Here is a 7,714-nt window from a genome sequence, read left to right as displayed (position 1 = left end):
AGAACCTTCACAAATGCTGGAAGTTCAGAGCAACACATACAAGGTGCTGGAGGAGCTCGATGGGCCAGGCAGCATCTACAGAGGGGAAATAAACAGTTGACGTTTCTAGCCAAGACCCTTTATCAGGACCAGAAAGGAAGGGGGAAGAAGCCAGGATAAAAACCTGTAAAATACAGAACATGCAACAACATTACAGCGCAGTACAGGCCATTCGGCCCACAATGCCGGGCTGACCCTTTAAACTACTCCAAGACCAGTCTGACCTTCCCCTCCCACATAGCCCTCCATTTTTCTACCATCCATGTACCTATCTAAGAGTCTCCTAATTGTCTCTATTGTATTTGCTTCTACCACCATAACTGACAGTGTGTTCCACACACCACACCTGACATCCTCCCTATACTTTCCTTCAATCACCTTAAATGGGTCGCAAGGTGGAGATTCTCCCTACCAAAGGAGGTGTAAGTCGCTCCTTCCCTCTGCCAGCCTGCAGGTCACCCTTGGGCAAGGTGTAGCATCTGCTTAGACCCTGATCAGGGTCACATAAAGCCATGGGAGCAGGTGGTGGATGGTTGTATGAGCAGCTGGTGCATATCACTAGTCCTGGTTATGTGACCACTGACACCAGGCAGACAATCTCTGAAGAGTATTGATAATGGCTGGGGTCACCCATCTTGTAAAGACACTGCCCAGAAGAAGACAATGGAAAAGTACTTCTGTAGAAAGATTCGCCAAGAACACTCACAGTCAATATCCATAATCACCCACGTCATACGACACGGCATATAACGAATGAATGAACAGAGCAAAGACATAACTTTACTATAAAATAGTGTGAATAAAGGAATAGTGAGGTGCTGTTCATGTGCTTCCTCCAAGTGGACCACAAACTTCTCGTAGGGTTTGGAGGTTTCTGTGCCTCAAAGACCCAGAGAGCTATGTTGGCCGAAGTCAGGGCTCTTGGTAGGGTCACCCATGCTGGACAGGTCAACGGGTAGAGGCCAGACTAAGAGTGGTCCACCAGTCTTGCAGATTGTGGGGTTCAGCTCAGGGCTAATGGCCCTGACTGGTCAAACAAAATTGTTATGGAAACAGCTATGAAGTATTGTTCTACATCTGAGTGCGACAGTATTCCTGAGTCTCCACCCGGGAATTGCATGACTGACAGTAGTGAAAACTGAGAGGGAGCTATAACACGATGAAGGAAGCCCTGAATGCCTTCTGAGATGGAGGACCTTCATTGCTGCCCAAAATGCCAGCCACATAATGGTAATAAGTTCATGGGTTCATAGAAAGCTCAGAAATCTGATGGTTGTGGGGAATGATTCATATCCCTGGCCTGATGTAATATTTTACAGAGTCTATGCTTTAGTCCCCTGCTCCAAACCTGGAGCTGAGGTGTGTTGATTGGTTTGAAAAGTTTTGATCTCTGATGAGATGCCGGGACCAGCCTGTTTCCTGATAAGCTGGTCTATGGCGCCATCTGGTGGCCAGAGCATGAATCACCACCAGGCTGATCTCCATACCCGCAATGGTGGAGGAGCCAATTAGTTTACAGTCAGCTTACAGTTTACAGTTAATGTATGGCGATCCTCCAAACCTCCCAACTGGCAGAGGAAGGGACCGAAGCAAGTGAAACTCTTGTGATGAAGTCAAAGTCAAAGTCAAAGTCAAATTTAACGTTATTATCACATGCACAATGCATGTCTATACAAAATCAAAATCAAATCAGGGTTATTATCACTGACATATATATGTTGTTCTGTGGCAGCAGTACAGTGCAATATATAAAAAGTTTTCTGATTTACAATAAGAAATAAAAAATAAGTAGTGCAAAAAGAGAGCAAATTAGAGAGGAAGTGGGTTCGGATTTAGATTCAGATTTTATCACATCGAAATATACAGTGAACGAAGGGTCTCGTCCCAAAACGTCGACTGTACCTCTTCCTAGAGATGCCGCCTGGCCTGCTGCGTTCACCAGCAACTTTGATGTGCGTTGCTTGAATTTCCAGCATCTGCAGAATTCCTCGTGTTTGCATACAGTGAGCCGGACATTCTGCCGTCAACATATCACACCCACGATAGTCAGCAGAACAATGGCAGAATAAAACAAGGCGACAACAGCAACACAGGTCCCTTCCCCACCCACCCATTCACTGCCCACCCGCCGCCAAACACACACACACACACACACACACCCCCCTCTGCAGCCTTCTCTGGCCCAGTGCATTGGCTCTCCAGTACCAGACAGTGATGCCACCAGTCAGAAGGCAGCGATGTGCCGGGGGCAGCCCCCAGGTGTCTCCAAACATCCCGACACCCGCCAGGTTCAGCCGATCAACCCGAGGAACAGCAGCAGCAGCAACAGACCAAAACAAGGCAACGGCAGCAAGACAAGCCCCTTCCCTACCATAACACACGCACCCACGACAGTCCTTGGCCCCAGACTCCGAGGCTCACTGATCTAGCGCCTCCGACCTCCAATCAGGCCTAAAGAAGACCTTCCCAGTTGGGTGTGGAAGACGCGGTGGCGAGCGGTCCGTGGGCAGACGGGCTCATCTCTGGCTGATTTAACCGCCCACTTAGTGGTGGTGAGGGTGGGCAGGGTGGTGGAGAGGGCGCCTGGCATACTGCACTTGCCCTCTTCGGCGATCAGGACGCAGAGAACAGAAGTGTGGGCGTCGTGTCACAGCTGTACACCGTGGCCGGTCGGTGAGACCGTAGCCGGAGTATTGTGCACGGCGCTTGTCGCCCAGCTCCAGCGAGGGCGTCAGTATGTCGGAGGGAGCGCGGAGAATCTGATGTCTTGCGGGGATCTGAATGAAAGGTAGTCGTTGTTGAAGACACGAGAGACCGCGGATGCAGGCGCCTGGACAACGCACAAGACACTGGAGGAACTGAGTCGGTGGGCAGCGTGCACAGGAGTGGGGTGGCCAGTCGACGTCTGGGGCCGATACCCTTCACCAGGACTCAACCCTTGAACCCAAGTTGTCGACTGTCCATTTCCCTCCATAGACGCTGCCCGACCTGCTGTTTTTTCACCAGTGCTTTGTGCGTTGCTCCGGAAGCTGTTGTATGTAACGGCAGGTCAGGGAGTTCCCGTGGAGACACTCACAGACCACCGACTTGTTCCTGGCTCTCCATCTCTCAATGCCTCTTGAAATATATCCAATGACTCGGCCTCCACAACCATCCGTGCCACAGATTCACCACCCGCTGGCTAAATAAAACCCTCCTCATCTCTGCCCCTGGCTCATTGGGTTTTAGCTTCGGTAGAGACATTCTAACAGTGCAGTCTCATTCCCGGCTCTCCACCTTCCACGTGGGAGGGGGTGGGAGTGGTGGACGAAAGCTCTGCTGAAAATCTGATATGGCATCTTTTGTGGTTCAAGACAAAAAGTTAAACAGTGTACTTGGAAAGAGAAGTCTTCAGGTCTGAGATGCTTTCTGTTAGATATGAGAGCATTCCTGGCTCAGTACATAGACCGTAAGGCCAATAAGGTTTAGGAGCAGAGTAAGGCCATTGGTCTATTGTGTCTGCTCTGCCATTCCATCATGGCTGATTTATTTTCCCTCTCAATATCCCTTTAATATCCTCAAACACTTGGACTCTATTGCCACCCATGGCAAGGAAATCCGAGATTCGCCCCTCTCTAACTAAAGGAATTCCTCCTCATCCCTTCTGAGGCTGTGCCCTCTGGTCCTAGACTCCCCCACTGCAGGAAACACCCTCTCCACGTCCACTCTATCTGTGCCCTCTGGTCCTAGACTCCCCCACGATAGGAAACATCCTCTCCACATCCACTCTATCCGTGCCCTCTGGTCCTAGACTCCCCCACGATAGGAAACATCCTCTCCACATCCACTCTATCCGTGCCCTCTGGTCCTAGACTCCCCCACGATAGGAAACATCCTCTCCACATCCACTCGATCTGTGCCCTCTGGTCCTAGACTCCCCCACTACAGGAAACATCCTCTCCACATCCACTCTATCTGTGCCCTCTGGTCCTAGACTCCCCCACTACAGGAAACATCCTCTCCACATCCACTCTATCTGTGCCCTCTGGTCCTAGACTCCCCCACGATAGGAAACATCCTCTCCACATCCACTCGATCTGTGCCCTCTGGTCCTAGACTCCCCCACTGCAGGAAACATCCTCTCCACATCTGCTCTATCTGTGCCCTCTGGTCCTAGACTCCCCCACGATAGGAAACATCCTCTCCACATCCACTCTATCCGTGCCCTCTGGTCCTAGACTCCCCCACGATAGGAAACATCCTCTCCACATCCACTCGATCTGTGCCCTCTGGTCCTAGACTCCCCCACTACAGGAAACATCCTCTCCACATCCACTCTATCTGTGCCCTCTGGTCCTAGACTCCCCCACTACAGGAAACATCCTCTCCACATCCACTCTATCTGTGCCCTCTGGTCCTAGACTCCCCCACGATAGGAAACATCCTCTCCACATCCACTCTATCTGTCCCCTCTGGTCCTAGACTCCCCCACGATAGGAAACATCCTCTCCACATCCACTCTATCTGTGCCCTCTGGTCCTAGATTCCCCCATGATAGGAAACATCCTCTCCACATCCACTCTATCTGTGCCCTCTGGTCCTAGATTCCCCCATGATAGGAAACATCCTCTCCACATCCACTCTATCTGTGCCCTCTGGTCCTAGACTCCCCCATGATAGGAAACATCCTCTCCACATCCACTCTATCTGTGCCCTCTGGTCCTAGACTCCCCTCACAATAGGAAACATCCTCTCCACATTCCCAGCTCATTGGTACATTGAAAGTGCAGGTTGATAGGTTTTTGATTAATCAGGGTGTCAAATGTTATGGAGGGAAGACAGGAGAATGGGATTGAGAGGGATAATAAATCAGCCATGTTGCAATGGCGGAGCAGAATCGATGGGTTGAATGTCTTATGGTTCTAAGGCCTGAGAGTCACAATCATGTTTCTGGGACTGGGAGGCTTGAATTATTTGGAGAGACTAGATAGGCTGGGAGTGTTTTTCCTGGAGTGAGGGAGGCTGAAGGAGACTTTACAGAATTATAAGAGCCATAGGTAAAGAGAATGGTCACAGTCTGTTTCTCGGTGTGGAGGCGTTCTTAAACCAGAAGCTTCAAGGTGAGAGGGGAGAGATTTCAGGGACACCTGAGGGGCAGGTTTTTCACAGAGCGTGGCGGGTACACGGAGCGAGCTGTCAGAGGGGGTGGTAGAGACGGGTATGATTGCAACATTCAGAAGACATTCCGACTGTTTCATGGGTAGGAAAGATTTCGAGGATGCAGGGGAAAATGCAGGCAGAGGGGGTTAGAATCTCGGTCTGCATGGATGAGTTGGGCCAAATGGGCAAGTTTGTTCTGTATAATTCTGTTGCCACCAGGAAGGAGGTATAGGAGCCTGAAGACACACACTCAGTGTTTTAGGAACAGCTTCTTCCTCTCCGCCATCAAATTTCTGAACAGTCCATGATCCTGTGAACACCACCTCACTGTTCCTCCTTTGCACTGATTATCTGTCTGTCTGTCTGTTATACGATATCAGGAGTGAGATATGCCAACTAGTGGAATGGTGTCGCAGCAACAACCTGGCACTCAACGTCAGTAAGATGAAGGAGCTGATTGTGGACTTCAGGAAGGGTAAGACGAAGGAACACATACCAATCCTCATAGAGGGATCAGAAGTGGAGAGAGTGAGCAGCTTCAAGTTCCTGGGTGTCAAGATCTCTGGGGATCTAACCTGGTCCCAACGCATCGATACAGTTACAAAGAAGGCAAGACAGTGGCTATGTTAGGTGTTTGAAGAGATTTGGCATGTCAACAAATACACTCAAAAACTTCTATAGTTGTACCATGGAGGGCATTCTGACAGGCTGCATCATTGTCTGGTATGGAGGGGCTACTGCACAGGACTGAAAGAAGCTGCAGAGGATTGTAAATCTAGTCGGCTCCATCTTGGGTACGACCCTACAAAGTACCCAGGACATCTTCAGGGAGCGGTGTCTCAGAAAGGCAGCATCCATCATTAAGGACCTCCAGCACCCAGGGCATGCCCTTTTCTCACTGTTACCATCAGGTAGGAGGTACAGAAGCCTGAAGGCACACACTCAGCGATTCTTTCCCTCTGCCATCCAATTCCTAAATGGACATTGAACCTGTGAACACTACCTCACTTTTTAATATATAGCATTTCTGTTTTTTTGCACATTTTAACATCTATTCATTATAAATAAACTGTAATTGATTTAGTTATTCATTTATTATTACTATTTTAGTTTGTGTTTTTTCTTCTGTATTATGTATTGCATTGAACTGCTGTTGCTAAATTAACAAATTTCACGATACATACCAGTGATAATACATCTGATTCTGATTCTGATCTAAGTATCTGTCTGTCTATCTGTCTCTCTCTGTCTGTCTGTCTATCTATGTATCTATCTGTCTATTTTTATGATTTATAGATATTTTCATGTTTTGCACTGTACAGCTGCCACAAGACAAATTTCATGACTTTCGCCAGTGACTCTAACACACTTGCTGCAACGACAGTGTCACATCTATACCAGCAGGGGGCGACAGAGTTCCAGTTGTAGAGTCGAGGAATGAGACGTTCTTCAGAACTGACATTTTTAATATTATTCAACTACTTTGGAACCAAATTTTCCAGAATGCATGGAGGAGTTCAAGAGGGAGTGAGAATGTCCACAACTCTGCCTGCGCCTCAGGAGAGACACACTGAGCTGGGGTCAGTACAGGATGGACTCGCGGACTGAGCTCTGGAATCCGGGTACCACCCCATGAAGGAGGCACTGAGGAAGATTGGCCTACACTCATTGGAGGAAGGAGAGAGGGAGAAGTGATTTGTCTTCTTTTGCACATCTGTTGCTTGCCAGTTTTTATGTATAGTTTCCATAAATTCTACTGTATTTCTTTATTTTCCTGTAAATACAGGAAGGAAGGGGGGGGGAGAAGATGGCGGCACGATGGCAGCGCGCGCGGCCTCTCCGGTGGTGATATCCGTAATCTGTCAAGTAAGGGACCGTGCGCAATCCTGATTTGATGGAGACAGACGTGAGAGTACGGAGGAACATCTGGAAAACTTCTGAAATGCCCACTTCGCTGCCGCTGCTACTGTGTGGTAACCGGAATCTCCGGAGCAGAGGGCCCCGAATCCTTGGCTTTGCGTGTTTCAGCGGCCAGGGAGAGGTTGAAGGCGCTCGGCAGAGGATGGCGCTCGGGAGGCTGTATCGGAGCAGCTGGTCGGAGGCTCAAAGTTTTCGGACGGATGGACTCAGTGTCGGCTGGGGTCGGCTGCTTCCAAGGCATCGGCAAGTTGACAGTGCCTGGAGGTTTATGGCCGGGAGTTTCTCCCTTTTGCCGCCTGCTATCAGGGACTCGGGAGTCGATCAACTCGGGAACTTTGAGACTTTATTTACTTTGCCCATGGTTTGTTCTTCATCAAATTATGGTATTGCTTTGCACTGCTGTAACTATATGTTATAATTATGTGGTTCTGTCAGTGTCAGTCTTTGGTTTGTCCTGTTTTCAGTGATATCACTCCGGAGAAACATTGTATCATTTCTTAATGCATGTATGCATTTCTAAATGACAATAAAAGAGGACTGAGTGTTCTCATAATCTAAAAAAAAGTGCCTGCAAGAAAATGAATCTCAGGGTAGTTCACGGTAGTAATCAGTGGCC

This window comes from Mobula birostris, chromosome 14, assembly GCF_030028105.1.
Source record: "Mobula birostris isolate sMobBir1 chromosome 14, sMobBir1.hap1, whole genome shotgun sequence".
NCBI lineage: Eukaryota > Metazoa > Chordata > Chondrichthyes > Myliobatiformes > Myliobatidae > Mobula > Mobula birostris.
The sequence above is the reverse complement of the archived record's forward strand: the minus strand, read 5'-3'. Positions refer to the sequence as shown.